This window comes from Cupressus sempervirens, chromosome 4 (assembly GCF_028749045.1).
Source record: "Cupressus sempervirens isolate cs-2001-9-10 chromosome 4, ASM2874904v1, whole genome shotgun sequence".
Taxonomy (NCBI): Eukaryota; Viridiplantae; Streptophyta; class Pinopsida; order Cupressales; family Cupressaceae; genus Cupressus; species Cupressus sempervirens.
Window position 1 is genome coordinate 749,801,899 of NC_143121.1, and position 15,306 is coordinate 749,817,204.

Genomic DNA, 15,306 nt, shown 5'->3' on the forward strand with positions numbered 1-15,306 from the left:
GCAAGGATATTATATATAATTTTACACATAAAATATTATTATGTTAATATTTTTATTAATAAGACTTTATATACAATGGTTCATTTATTATCTATGTTACATGTCAGAATGGGGACATTACACAATGGGAATCAGCTACATCTAGTTCACACATCCCTTGTACAAAATATAAATCACTAGGCATCTCTTGATAATGCCATATAGTTGATCCTCAGAATGCCATCAAATATAAAACAAAAATATGAAAGAGATAGGTGTTCATGGAGAGCCACAAGTTTTGAAGATTAATTAGAGGGAAGATACTTTATAACTTTGAGGTTTGAATTGTAGTTCAAGATAAAGATTCTAGGATATTTTAGGGCTTCAGGATTTCATACTTAGCCAATTTTTAGGAGTCAATTTTTATCTTTCAGCATGGTGTTCAGTTGTTGAGTTGTGCTTCCTTTGTGCCCTCAATGTTTGTGAGATCATGGTTGGTTTCTGTTGTTTTCTTGTTTATGTTTTGGTTAGTGGTGATGATTGGGGATCTTTGGTGTTTGGTTGTTTGGTTAGTCATCCATTTATATCTTCATGATCTACATATGATGGTTGTCTTGTGCTTACATACTTGTTAAAAAAAAAAATTGTTTGGCTTTTATCTATCCTTGTTCGAAGGATCTCTGGGTAGGGCATTATAGTACACAAGCAATTGATGCATTTAAATTTTTGCATCTGTGGTTCCAAGAAAATTTGTATAGGCTCTTGAACATTTGATATAGAGAAAAATTAGAGAGAAAATTTAGATTGAAAAGAACTTATCGAATTAAAAGAAAACCTATTGTGGATATTGGTTGAATACTACACTTCACAAGTCATTAAAACTCAAATCCAAAGCTTGCATCTCGAGATAATTAAATTAGGGTAGATCAAAAGTGTGGGAAAATTGCCAGAGCTCGAAATCATAACCTCCTTATTAGAAATATCACAAAATTGGGATGTTTCTTATGTTGGTATTATGCAAGAACTCCATCTCAAAAAATATTGAGGGATTTGAAGACAAAGAAGCAACAAAAACTCTAATATAAGATCAAAATAAACAAGAAGCAACAAAAATGTCTAGTCAAATTAGGTTAACCCAATCAACAACAATAATATGTGAGAAGATCTAACAAGATGAGGCCAAATTATTTTTCATTTATCAAGGACTTTATATGATTGTCACGCCATTTTATGCAACAAACTTTTTAATTTACCTCCACCTCAATGTATGCAAACAAACGTTATGATTTGTAGAAGGACAAGTGGATTCCTATAAATTATTAGTATAACGAAACACAAAATGAGAATCTTCAAGTCATGCAAGAAAGAGAAGATCATAGGCCACAACATATGTTTGCAAAATGTCACTTATGATGTCAATTATAGTTTACTCAATATATTGAAAGAAAAAATAAATAGGCTATTGGGAAAAATGCCAATATACAATAATACGAAAGAAATTTATATTTCTAACATGCATTAAATCATAAAATTTCTTCAACACTATAGCTTTTTTCATGATTTTCCATCTTGGATAGTTCTCAAGAATGAAACTAATACTTAGAAAGTAGTTGAAAACTATAGTCTCCTCCACCAATAACATGAACTAATAATTTATTTATAAATGGTGTTTTCTTTATAACATTCCACTTATATTGACAAGTTAGAAATGAATGGAATGCTAGTGACTACTAATATATTCTTTTATGTCGTGGCCACATTTAACCTTCATTTTTTCTTTTTCTAAATTAATTATGAGTTATTTAGGGCAACACTATAATTCGGTGATGATATTTGCATTGTAATTCCAAAGATAAAACTTAGGTAATACATTCAATGATGAGATTCACATAGTTGGAAATTATTGAACGTTAAACATTGCAATATGATGTTAGCATTTTATGTAATACATAGGAGGCCCCAAAAAAATAAAAAAATAAAAAAATAAAATATGATACATTACTTAAGATAAGCGCTGGCAACTTTTGCTTGCCTATAAATCCAAGTGGAATATCCCCATTCTTAAAGAAAGTAGAATATCCCTACCCTTAACTAGGTCCAAGTGGAATACCCCTATTCTTAACAAAGTCAAACAAAACTTTAGTCTACCTTCTCTCAATATCAGCTAGAAAAACCACTAATACAAACAATACTTTTGGATAAATACAGATATGCTTCATTTTTCCCTTCTCCACCATCTTCACTAGGCTAGGCGTGAATTTCAGCAAGCTCCACCTCATTATCTTCCGATGATCTTCCCCTTGTTTCCAGTATCAGAAATGTGCAACAAAAAGTCAAGCAGCTTGCCATTGCAAGAATAATCAAGGTCTTCTCGACTCCTATACCTGTTGGATAAGAGGTTTCGCACTCATAAGGGTTCTTATTGAGATCAATAAGCACAAGATCCTTCTTGTGCATGGGTTGAGATGCGAACACGAAACTAAATGCTCCGATGATAGCGCCTGCTTTTTCTAGCGGCAGCAGAAATACCATGACACGTTGGTCTCAAGCGAGCAGGAAACTACTCCGCCGACACAATGAAAGTAGTCGTATTCGGCCATCCTTAAACATCACACATCAAGGAGAAAATTAAGTTTGGAAAAAATAAGTCAGATTTGACTATTTAACACTTTTAGTGTTGGAATGAAGCTTAGTGTGTGATGTTTAAGCCATCCAATCGTATTCGGCCCAAAATTTGCAAAGAAAAATGTCAGAGAATAAATCGCTAGAAATCCATAACGATGAGACCGGTGAACCCAGAAACTGTCGTAAGGAATGGAGAGGGCGAACAAGAAAACTGACATGAAGAAAAACCGAGATAGCTGAATTTTAAATAGCCCAATACGATCTATCAGAAGAATGGTAAATATGTACCCCGGCAGAGTCCCACACAGTGCAATCAATGCCTGTGAACTTGCAGCATCCATAACTCCTTCCAATGGATTCTCATAAACACATTTTAACCATCCGCTAGTACGATATAAATCGTCCTGAAATAGATTGCCACTGTAGAATGCAATATCCACAAAGAACCAAGTGGACGCCGTGCCGACCAATTCTAACCCGTGCCGCTTCACAAAATCGATCGAATACAATCTAAACTGAGGGGACCGAGTTTGCATGCTGAGAACTTCCGATTCGTCTTCGTCAATCGCCAGATTTAAAACCCGCGACATGTCAATCGCCGCCTGCGTGGCATTTCTGGCAACCAAAGCAGTATACCTCGCTGTTTCGGGCATTTTCATCCGCCAATAATATGTAAAATCGGCGGGAATAGCTCCGAGCATCACGATAATCGTCCAAACCACGTCCTTCTGCCCGAACGACGGCACATCGCCCGCCAAAGACTTCATACTCCCCGCCACAACGAGAGCCACAATACTGCCCGCCAAAATTCTGAGGCCTTGCATGCCAAATACCGCCGCGATAAAAGCTCCTCTGGTTCTGGTATTCGCGTACTCCGCCATGATTGTTGCAGATAGAGGATAATCCCTGCCAATTCCAAAACCTAACCATAACCTGAAGAAACACAGAGTGCCAATCACACATTCTCTCGATCTGCCAATGGAGAAGCCAGAAGCGAGAGAACTGAAGACCATCAGAGTTAGTGTGAATCCGTATGCTCTCTTTCGTCCAATTCTGTCTCAAACCCAACCGAAAAAGAGCTGACCAGCCAAGGCCCCGCACAAGGCTATTCCATTAACGAGGGCATTTACCTCGATGGGTCACTAGCAGACTGGAAACAGGCAAACTACAGAAGAGATCATAAGCGTCCGTGAAAAACCCCATTCCAGTGATAAATATCGCACTGAAATGATACAGTTGCGTCGAGCGGCGTTTTTTTTTTTCATATCCGAGTCCTTTGAATTACAATTTCACAATTTCCGTCAAAAGGTTGAAGTTCCAAGGCTTACAAAGAGTCTATTAGGAATAAGCCTTGCTTAGTACATTGTTGGGGACATCTAAAAGGGTAAAAGGGATAAAATAGGGTTTGTATCAGAAGCGAATTTGGTAAAATGAATACTCTTCAGTTCTTAAGATTATTCAAGAGGTGAACCTTCCAACAAATCACTATGAATCTCTGATGAACCCGATTTATTGTAATATAAACAGCTAGAGGTCGTTGTTCTACAGTCCGTTGTCCGGCTTCCTTGTAGTCAAAGAATATTTAGAGATAATTTTTATTTTTGGTGTATGCTTTAAGAATATTCAGAAATATACTATTTTTAATTATATTGGTTCAATTAGAAAATTAAATTTGTAGCTGCGAGGAAGTTCATTTGAATTTGTCGAGAACAGGGAAAACGCAGAGAAGGGACAGCTTTGTGGGGCACCATCAGGAACACGGTCTGAAGCCTAGCTTGTACAGAATATTTATAGATAAATATAGTACAAAGTGATGACTAGGTTGTTGACTTTATTTCTAAGTTGCCGAATTTGTCCCTTGTTGCTTGGATTCGGGTCTTGGTCTGCATGGGTTTAGATTTGCCCACGGGTCCGTTGTGGATCCAGGCTGGGTCCTTAGTTTCGACTGTGGGTTTGCCCAAGTTCTTGTTGGAGCAAACCCAGATGAACCCACAACGAACCCAAGAGGACTTGGAGCTAAAACAACTTTAAAGATTGTGTTTTTTTGTTATTTTTCTTATGTACTTCTAAAAGGAACTTAATAAAGGATATTTCACTCATCTAATCTCTTATGTTGGGGAAGAGGAGGATGATATAGCAGCATATGGGATTAGTGGAACTAGTGTGGGTTCCAATGATGAGGATCTAGATATAGTTGCAATTGGGGATGAAGCCATTGATCCCTTATTTTATGATGATCCATTTGACACTTGAAGGGCATTTGATACGATGATTATTGATAAGCTACTAAACACTTGTCATCTATCATGATGTTTCAAACTTTATTATTTGATGAACTAGTCTATGATTTGCAATTTAGTAATTCAATGTATAATTTTCTATACAATCATGAAGATCGATTAATGAGCAAGTATTTAATGTTTATCGTTGACATTTGGCATTGATCAATGATCAAGCAACAATTATTCATACCGTTAAATGACTTTGTTTTGCAACTATGTATGTTTCTCTTGTGTTGTGTGTGTGTGTGTGTGTACATATATACACACTCACGAACCCACCCACAAACCCAAATGGGAAAAAACAATTTGCTCGAACCCATGAACCTGAACCTTGAACCCGAATCCATCCCCAAACCCAAATTGGCAACTTAACTTTATTTATGATGGAAAGTGACCAATTGGAAAACTAGAGATGAGTAATGAATGTATCCCATGGAATGGTCATCGCAGACTATCTACCAAATACTCTTGCCTGGAGAGCGGTTTAAAGTTAGCTATAGTTTTTTAAAACAAAATTATATTGAACGAATTATGATTATAAATTATAAATTTGAAGTTATCGAGGGAGGTGGAGGAAAAAAAACTAGTAGTTTAAGTCAAAGGTTATAGTTTCTCTCCTCCATCTTAGGCATTTTGCCTCCCAGGGCGAAGGGAGAGGGAAGCTATTATTGCTGAGAAGGAAGCTTCTATTGTTGCTAACGATGGGTGGGCTCCTCTTTAGTCTTCTTCCGACCCTGCGGACAACTAGGTTTTCATGATAGAAATGATCCTTCTCCCCCGGTTGGCACTGCTCTCGCCACCTAAGTGCAGTTCTTATGTTTTGCATCGTGTTTTCGTAGGGGATAGTATCCTCGAGCCCCTTTTTTGTGAATATGTAACATTAATATTTTACTAATAGAAAAGGGACTATTTGTAATTAAAAAAACATCTATTTGTAGTTACGTGGATCTCCAATCGGTTGGATATTCATAATAGTATTCTAGAGTGGTGGAGCATTTGTTGATATATATGTTTGATAATTTCTACATTAGTTTTTTAGTTTATTATAATAATAGAACTGTATCTTACAATGACTAGAAATATAAATTTATATGTATTTTCATTTATTTTAAGCTTGTTTTAATGACATAGTTTAATAAATTTATTTGCTGAGACTAGTCAAACTTGAGTTTCAATTTTTTAATAATTCATTTCTCATGTATTTTATTTTTTTATATCAATGATGAGGTCTTGGGTTTGAACCTACTCAACCATAGCACATAAATATAATTAATTTCAATAAATACTAATAATAATAATTAATCTAGGCTTTGGCCCATTACCTATAAAAATAAGGATTTATTATATCCTTTTTACATGTTCAAACATTCACTGCAACTTTCTCTCACCTTGACATGGTGCATGCTTAATTTCATGGAAAAATATCATTTTCTCAATGAATCAAAAAGACCCTTAAAATTTTGAATATCGCATTAAATGTCAACTCCTCATTTAAAGACCATCATAAGCTAATTTAACACACACTTCAAAATATACATTTCTATATAGAGATTTGTAAATAAATTCACTTTGCCTTCATTATCATAGAGTCAAAATCTATAGGAAATCATTCTAGATCATTTCAATGACTAAAGAAAATTTTCTTTTCTATCACAAGGATTTCTATGACTACATAGCTAGTCTACTAAAAATAATTGAGTATAGAGGTTGAATATTACAATGTAATAATTTTTCTAATGTATTACTAAATACATCTACTCCTTCAAAATCTATAAAAAGTAGAATATTCAATGAATTAGAGTTAAGTACTACTTGGTTATCTAATTTAAACTTATGGTTGTTATGACAATGATACACTAAGTAGAAGTAGCCTAGAACCATAGTATTAATGAATCATAATCTTGGTTAACTATTATAATTCAAACATATTTTCTAAATGAAAATATTCTAGTGTGGAATTAAATATATGATTCATCATTCTTATGAAATCTATGTATTAAAAAACACATTTAGTTAGTTGTGTGAGAAAGACAAGTGCTAGTTTATGATATATTTTATTAGTGTGGGCTATATTTAGTTACTTCAAATTGGCTTATCAATTTAGTTACTTTAGAAAAAATTATTTGTAGCACTTTTTCCCACTCTACATCTAGGTCCTTCGAGCCCCCTATTCCTGACCCTTCGACCCCTTGTCTCATGGTCTTTTTACCCCATAGTTTGCTTCTCTATTTCCCTTAGGTTTTGATGCCTCTCCATGTGGTTCATGAGGGATTCCCTAGCTCTCCTCTAGTTGCTATTAACCTAGTTATTTTTCAACCAACCCTTCATGCCCTCCCTTCTAGTAATGTTGTTAGGATGGGAGAATGTGTCTCCATTATTGGCTGGCCTACTAGTGAATCCTTTGCATATAAAGTTCCTAGGGTTGGTGCTTTACCCCCTCCCAAGGAAAAAGGTTCATGTATTGTTAAAGGTAGTACCATTACTGTTTTCGATGACATTATTGAGGAATCAATGAAAGACCTTAAGCTCTCCATGGTTGGAAGATTCCTTCCTTTTGGGTCTTCCATCGAGTAGCTTAGGAAATAGACCTCCACTACCTAGACCTTGAATGGAAGTATGGAGATCAATGCTCTAGTTAGTGGTTTGTTTATTTTCCATTTTGCCATTAAGTAGGATTTCTTTGTTGTTCTTACTAATGGGCCTTGGTGTTTGGGCTCTAACTCCAAAATTATTCTTAATTTAAAAATATGGAAACCTAAGGTAAACCTACCCATGGATTTAGGATTAACATCCCCCATGTGGGTTAGGCTTCTCAGCTTCCACTTGGAGTTCTAGAATAATAAAGCCTTCAGAGGTATTGCAGAATCTTTTGGCTCTTTGTTGTCAGTAGATAAAGTTACCCCAATATAGTCTCACCTTCTATTTACAAGGATCTATGTCAATGTGATAGTTAACAAGGTTCTTCCTATGACTATTACTATTACTCTAAATTAGGCTCTAATGTTTAACCCTTTATTTTTTAAAATGAAGAAATGTTTTGTGTAATATGTAGGAGATTCAAGGACATGTGGATGTGTCCTATCCTTTTTCTTTGACAAGAAGGAAGGTCCCTCAAATGGTCTTGAGAAGAATTCTTTGAGTTATATTCCCCCTCATCATAAGTTGGTTGATTACCCTTTAGTCATTCCCAAGTCTCATTTGGAGAATGAGAATCCCTCAGTTCAAAAAATCCCTCTAACAATTGGAAATTCCCTATTTCTTACCCCTACCCAACATGGAATTCTAAATGAGACTATGAGCTGTCTTTTTCCTTCACCTATGAAGGAAGGTGGGACTTTTAGTCTTTGTGCCTCTCTTTCCCCTCAAATACAGCTCATATAATTCAGTTATGTTATCAAGGTCATCTTCTTTAAGACAAGGAGTCAAAAAATGATTCATGACATTACCTCCTCTTCTTAAAAGAATAGGCTTTCTTGATATCCTTTGGGATCCCCAAACTAACTCTAAGAATGACCTTTTCAAGGAATTTTAATGGAATGCTGTAAAGAAAAAGAAAATAAAATTAAACTAGTTATTGGTACGGATAGTAGAGTGGTTAACTATTCAGGTCATATTGTAGGGCCTAAGATTATGGGACATAGAATTGGCCTTCTAAGGAAAATAATTGTGGAAGGTAGCCCACAAAGTCTGTATGAATTTTAGAAAATTCTTCAAACTATTGATATTTTTGGATTAACATAAATTAGAAAAAATTCTTCTAAATGGTTTGATGATTGGAATCCTTTCTTGCAATCTAAGTGAACTTAATAGTTAGCTGAAGAAGCATATGCTTAAATGTTCTTTAAAATGACTTAAGGTGGATAGTATGCTTATTTACGAAACAAAAATGGATAGGAAAGGTCTAGAGAAGGCATTCAAGCATATTTGGACAAGCCCCACTTGGGTATCTAGGGACTCCCAAGGAGCCTTAGGTGGGATATATATAATTTCTAATGTAAGTTATTAGGTACTCTTTTACACTCTTCTGATAATTTTTTCATTATTTCTTGCCACAATCTGTCTACAAGATGGTATTGGAACATTCTAAAAGTCTATGCCCCTAATAATAAAGGTCAAGGGAAAAAAATCTATGATTTCTTATCTAAAATTATGGTAAATGGGATTAATATAAAATAGGTGATGGTGGGTGACTTTAATACTCCCCTGCACCCTTTAGAGAAACTGGGAGAAAATGTTTTTTTCTCAGACAGCATGGTGGGTCCAATGAGAGTGATTTATCAACACATGACTTATAGACATGGACCTAAGAGGGGTTAAATTATGTAGAATATTAGGAGATATGGTAAGGAGCTCATTCGAGTTAGGATAGATAGATTCACTCTCTCATCTAATTATATTAACACTGATTACTTGCAACTGGAGGGTAAACCCATATTAGATTCAACCATGGTGATATTCTCATGGATTAGAAAGAAGGAAAAAGAAATGTTGGGCCCTTTACATTTGAAAATATGTGGATATCTAACCACAACCTTCTAGATCTTATAAGTTCATGGTGCAACACTCCTAATGCAACTTTTTCTTTGATTAACTTAACATTGAAACTAAGAGTTGTCAAGGATAAAGTCAAAAAAGTGGAATAAAGCTTCCTTTGGTAATACCTTTGAAAACAAGAGAAACCTATATTTTAAGATGGTAGAAGTTAAAAGGAACATAGTAAATAATCATGAGAATAGGGGTATGTGTTTCTAGGAATATACCCATAAATACCATTTTCTATCTCTATTAGCATAGGAAGAGACTTTCTCAAAAGAAGGTGATAGAAATTCTAGGTTCTTCCATAAGACTATGATGAACTATAGAAGCAAAAATGCAATAAAATCCCTTACCTTTGTTTACTGGTGAAGGTCATAGAAGTGGTATATATCAACACTGCAGTCATCAATTATTTCTTTGAGAGGAGAGCTCAATATTTAGGAGTTGATGAACCCCATGATCTATTAGATAATATTCCAGCATTGGTTTCTTATAATGACAATAATTCTTTGATGAATTCATTTCATAGTGTTGAAGTCAAAATATAGGGCTTCTCTTTCAAGGGGTTCAAATCTATGGGACCAGATGGCTTCCCCTTGAATTTTTCCCATGAATATTGGGAGATAGTGTGGGAAGATATTTTTAATGGATAAGATTAATCAAACCTATATTGCTTTACTTCCTAAAAAGGTGATCCAACTATCATGTATGAATTCTTCCCTATAAACCTTTGTAATGCTATTTATGAGATTATTGCTAAAGTTGTGGTTAATAAAATGAAACCTATTTTGGATAAACTAGTCTCCACATATCAAAAGGGCTTTGTAGGAGGAAGAAATATGATAGATATGGTTATTATAATGCATAAAATTATCAAATATATGATAGGTAATGATAAGGAAACCATGGCCCTCGAGATGGACATATGTAAAGTGTATGATAGGGTGAAATAGTCCATCAATGATTGACTCCTCATTAGATGTCATTTTAAAAGAAGATTATATAAAATGATCATGAGTTGTCTTACAACTACAAAATATGTGATTTTATCTAATGGGGCTCCCTCAGGGTGCTTCTCTACTAAAACTAGGGTTAGACAATGAGATCCCTTGTATCATCATCTTTTTATACTCATGGTGGAAGTCTTGGGAAGAAACCTAATCAAGATATGCATTTTTAACTCTATTTCTAGACTAAATAATTCTTCAAGACTTCCTCCTACTACCCACCAAAAATGTAGTGCCTACCCTCATTCACATGTTTTCTGGACATATTGTTGCTATTATTATCAAACTATGATGGACTAGTTTTATGTTGATGGATTAGTGGTATTGTTTTGACACTATTAGACATTATGTTATGGATCTAGAGGTTATGTGATGAGATCATTTAGACTTTACATTTCATGCATACATGATGATCATTATATTGTTTTAAGATATTATTGATGATTAGTTGATGGTTATTATCTTATGCATTTTATTATGGATACTTACCCCATACTTGCATGTGTATGTGTGCGTGTTTTCTTATTGTATGGCATTTCTGATGTGGTTAAGGAAGGGAGTCATAGTCACTTGCTTGGTCGGGATCTACACGATGCACCACTTCCTACCATTGTTTGTTTAGCTTAGCATTATATATATTGTATGTACATGCATGGTTTTTCTGTAGGTTGCAGGTACTAGGTATCGACTTCCCTGAATTGCCAGGATGAGCGTACCTTATTATACTATCTCAATGATAAGAGAAGGGAGATAAATTCTCAAGTCTAAATCCCAAGCCTTTAAGCCAATTGTCCTAGTGAGGTAGCACAAGTATCTGGATATTTTACCCACCGAATGTGTCGGATGACATGATTCGTGATGTTTAACCCTTTAGACTGAGTTTGTGTGATTTTCTCTATGATGAGTTTTCATATTTTATCTTGGAGGTCTATGGTGAATTTTCTATTAATTAAGTCTTAATAAGTAGATTTAATTAACAAATTAATTATTTGAGAAAAATTAATATAAAATATCATAATCTTTGATATTTTGATTATAATTAATTAAATGAGAATTAATTGAGGAAAAAGAATTAAATAAAAGAGAATTAGAAATTAAAATTATTAATAATAATAAAATAATAATATTAAGTAATAAATAAATAATAATAATAAAAGTTATAAAAATTAAAATGGAAGTTATAAATATTTAATAGAAAATTATATAAAAAGTGAATTGAAGTTATAAGCTTGCATGGGAGTTAACGCACTTTTCTATTTCTCAAGTGTCAACAACATGGGGGTTAGTGCATCAATTAAGCACATGGTGTCTACAACCCTATGGCTCATCTTGAAGGTTGGAAAAGACCCATGCTTAGTTGGTGACACCTTCCAGCTGTTTCTAGAAGCATTCTAGATGTTTCCTAAAAGCTCTTTATATTCAGGAATTCTTAGAGGCTTAGAGATAACGGTTGGAGTGCAAATTGGAGGATTGGAGGACTCGAGAACTCTGAAGAAGGGAGGAGCTTGCTCTGTGGGTTTTCTGAGGAAGAGCGATTTAGCATCAAAATTTGGGTAGATTCTTGTGATTTTACTTATGCTATTTCTGCATCATGCATTCCTTGTCTTCTTTGTTTCTTCCATATGTCCTCTGAGGAATTTCATAATTTATTGTGCATTCTCAATATAGGTAGATTAATTTATTTGAAAATTTCATATGCATAGATCTAAAAAAAAAAAAAAAAAAACACAGGGCTAGGGTTGAGATTCATAGACAAACCCATTAGATTAATTATTGAAAATTTTGAAGACATCAAAGGTTTATGGAGGAATTCTGAAAACTGAATTTGTATTGATATATTGTCAATTTGCTTATACTTATATATATATATATATATATATATATATATATGCTCATATACTGTGATATTTTTAACTCTGCATATATTTGTATATATATACATACATACATATACATATATATATATATACACCTTTATATATATATACATATATATGTATATATAATATATATTTCTTAAAAATTGGATAACATACCCATGGGCGAGAACGTTTTAAACCAAATCGCAAATGGAAATCGCGTTAGTGATTTAATATATATATATATAAACATTTTATACATTGAGTCGGGGGGGACGAGAGCCGCGCCTCCACTGCAGTCACAATGTACCGCCGTCGCAGGCCCTGCGACCACAAGGTCCTGCGTACCAGTAGATGTGTTATATAAATATGTGTTTTATTAATAAGATTTGCCATATTCGATTTTTAATTGTTATTAAATTTTTGGCATTAATCGAATTTGTCAATTCAATTTTTTTTAATGGTAAAATAATTTATATATTTATATATGTATTTATATGTATATATATATATATATATATATATATATATATATAAATATAAGTATGTATATAATATGTAAATATGATTATTTGTTTTATAATTGTAAAATTGATAATTGATTTATATCAAAGGCTCATGATTTAAATTAATTGTTTTATTAAGTATATTAAATATTGATTATTAGATTGGTGGGGGATGTTTGGATTAAAATTATAATTAAAGAATGGATTTGTATTCATTCAAAACGTATAAATGTTCCTTCAAATTATTTCTCTAAACTTGGAAATGTAAATCGAGACTTTTGCATTTAAATTCAAATTGTAAATTTAGCAAAACCAAAACATGTGTTTGCATTGTGTATTCTTTATGCTATTGTTTTGGGTTTTGGGTTGACTAGTGTTGACCAGTTATAGGACATCTACCAGAGGCTTGGGAGTTATGTGATTGTGATGTCGTGATGATATTTAATCTCGATCTTTATAAACCCAACCATGGTTATGTGATGGAATGCTCTATGTATTGTTTGTGATTACTGATTGTTATAGTTGAGATTCTTGTGTATAAGACACTTGACTTAACCATTATTTGTGGTCATCGATCATTTATCCTTAGTTATTTTCTAGTCGCCATGTTGGGACTATAATGTGGATTTATTCTTTATGATGTCATGATGTGACATGTTTGACTCAACCATTTTTGGAGTCTTCAATCAGTTTGATTGAGATATATTTTGGTTATTGAGAACTATTGGATACTTTGATTATTAGTGATACCTCAGTTGCCAATAGAGAGCTGTTGTGATCATGATTTTCTATGGATGTTTGCTCATAGATATTCGATGCTTTTATGCATATTTGATGATTTTATTATGGATTATTTTTTTGATTTTGAGATTTATGATTCCATGAGCATTAGGGTAGGATATCTATATGTAGTGACGGGAAGTGGCTTGCAATGGGGGCCGGGGTCCTAAGAGGCTGCCAGGGTAACTTATTGTAAGTTGGATTAATAAGTGATAACATACACACCTAATACTAACTGAATGAACCTAAAAAGATAAGAGTTTTTTTCTCGCCCATGCCTTGAGTGCTTGTACAGGCTAGGATGGGAGTAGTGAGAACGCATGGTTACGACCTTGAATTCCATAGTATGCCTCATCAATATGAGATGATACTAGTGGCCGCATGAGATCAGTATGGACCCGTGGAGTTTAGCTAACTGCTATGGTAACTTGTACGTCATAATTGCGATGACACTTTCTTGCTTGCATAGTAGGTTCCTACATGTCATTGTGTGCCTTTGGGATTAGATGTCAGATTTTGTGTTTGGAACCTTTGAGTTAGTATACTTTTAGGATTCCTAGACTTATAGAGATTTGTGCTATGTGATTTTGTTATCCTGTTTGGGACTTGAGATTATCTCCTCAGCACGGTGGGAGTGGACCACTTTGGTACCAAACGGTCCGGTGGTAGTGTATTTTCCACTCTTATCATTTGAGATTTATTGATACATCATGGCTGATGCATCCTTCATGATGGTGGATATGTATCCTTTTCATTGATGATTAGCATATGTCAGATGATGTTATCTTATGCCTTTATTTGCATGTTACATTGCTTTCTACTTATGATGTTGTATATATTAGGAGTGACATTCCTATTATATTAGTACCGATGATCTCTTTGGTAATTTGGAATGTTATGCATAGAGGGATGGCTAGGATCCACGATGGTCTAATGATGCTATTAACAGTTGGGAGGAACCATGCACTTACTTTATTATGTTTGATCTTTATGATGGACGTATATGTCTTCTATGATGATGTATCATGTATATCATGTGATTATCTTTACTTTGATGTATCATGGATTAGAATAGGATGATGTACCTTATTTTGTGTATGTATATTCTTTTGAGCTTGTCATACCCTATGACATGTACAGAGGATGAATAAGAATTTGAAATGTAATGTATAAACATTGGACTTATCATTATTATTTCATGTGGATGTTGTACTAGATGGATTCATATATGTTAGATGTTTGTAGATGTAATTCAACGTTAAGGGATCTTTAAAGAATGTAATCTGTTATGTATGTTATGTTTACTATCAGATGGACATTGCTATTGCTTCCATTATGGTGCATAAGTTATATGTGGTATTTAATTTTTTTTAAAAAAAAAATGCTACCAAACTTAGTGAAATTCTAGGTTGATTCATTGGATTCCTTGGCGGGGCATTACAAACAATTTGTGGATGATATAGTGTTTTTTGTTCCTATTTTGGTCTTAGAGGATATTTCCTAGAAACCCTTTTTATCAAATTATGCTATCTTTCTAGGAACACACATCAACTTTAAGAAAAGTAAGAACTTCTTCTTTAATAGTAGGCCTAAAATACAACTAAGAATCTTGATTGTGCTAGAATATAAGATAGCTACTATTCTAGATCAACCTATCAATGCCTGATACAACCACTAAACCTATAGAACATAGGAGGTAGTTAAGCCATATCACAAATCTCAAAAGGGAACA

At 33.9% G+C, this 15,306-nt stretch overlaps 1 pseudogene; it reads right to left on the reverse strand.

Annotated features, from left to right (window-relative positions):
• Positions 1-2,208: 2,208 nt before the first annotated feature.
• Positions 2,209-12,469, reverse strand: LOC149563532 (low affinity inorganic phosphate transporter 3-like; annotated as a pseudogene).
• Positions 12,470-15,306: the final 2,837 nt, after the last annotated feature.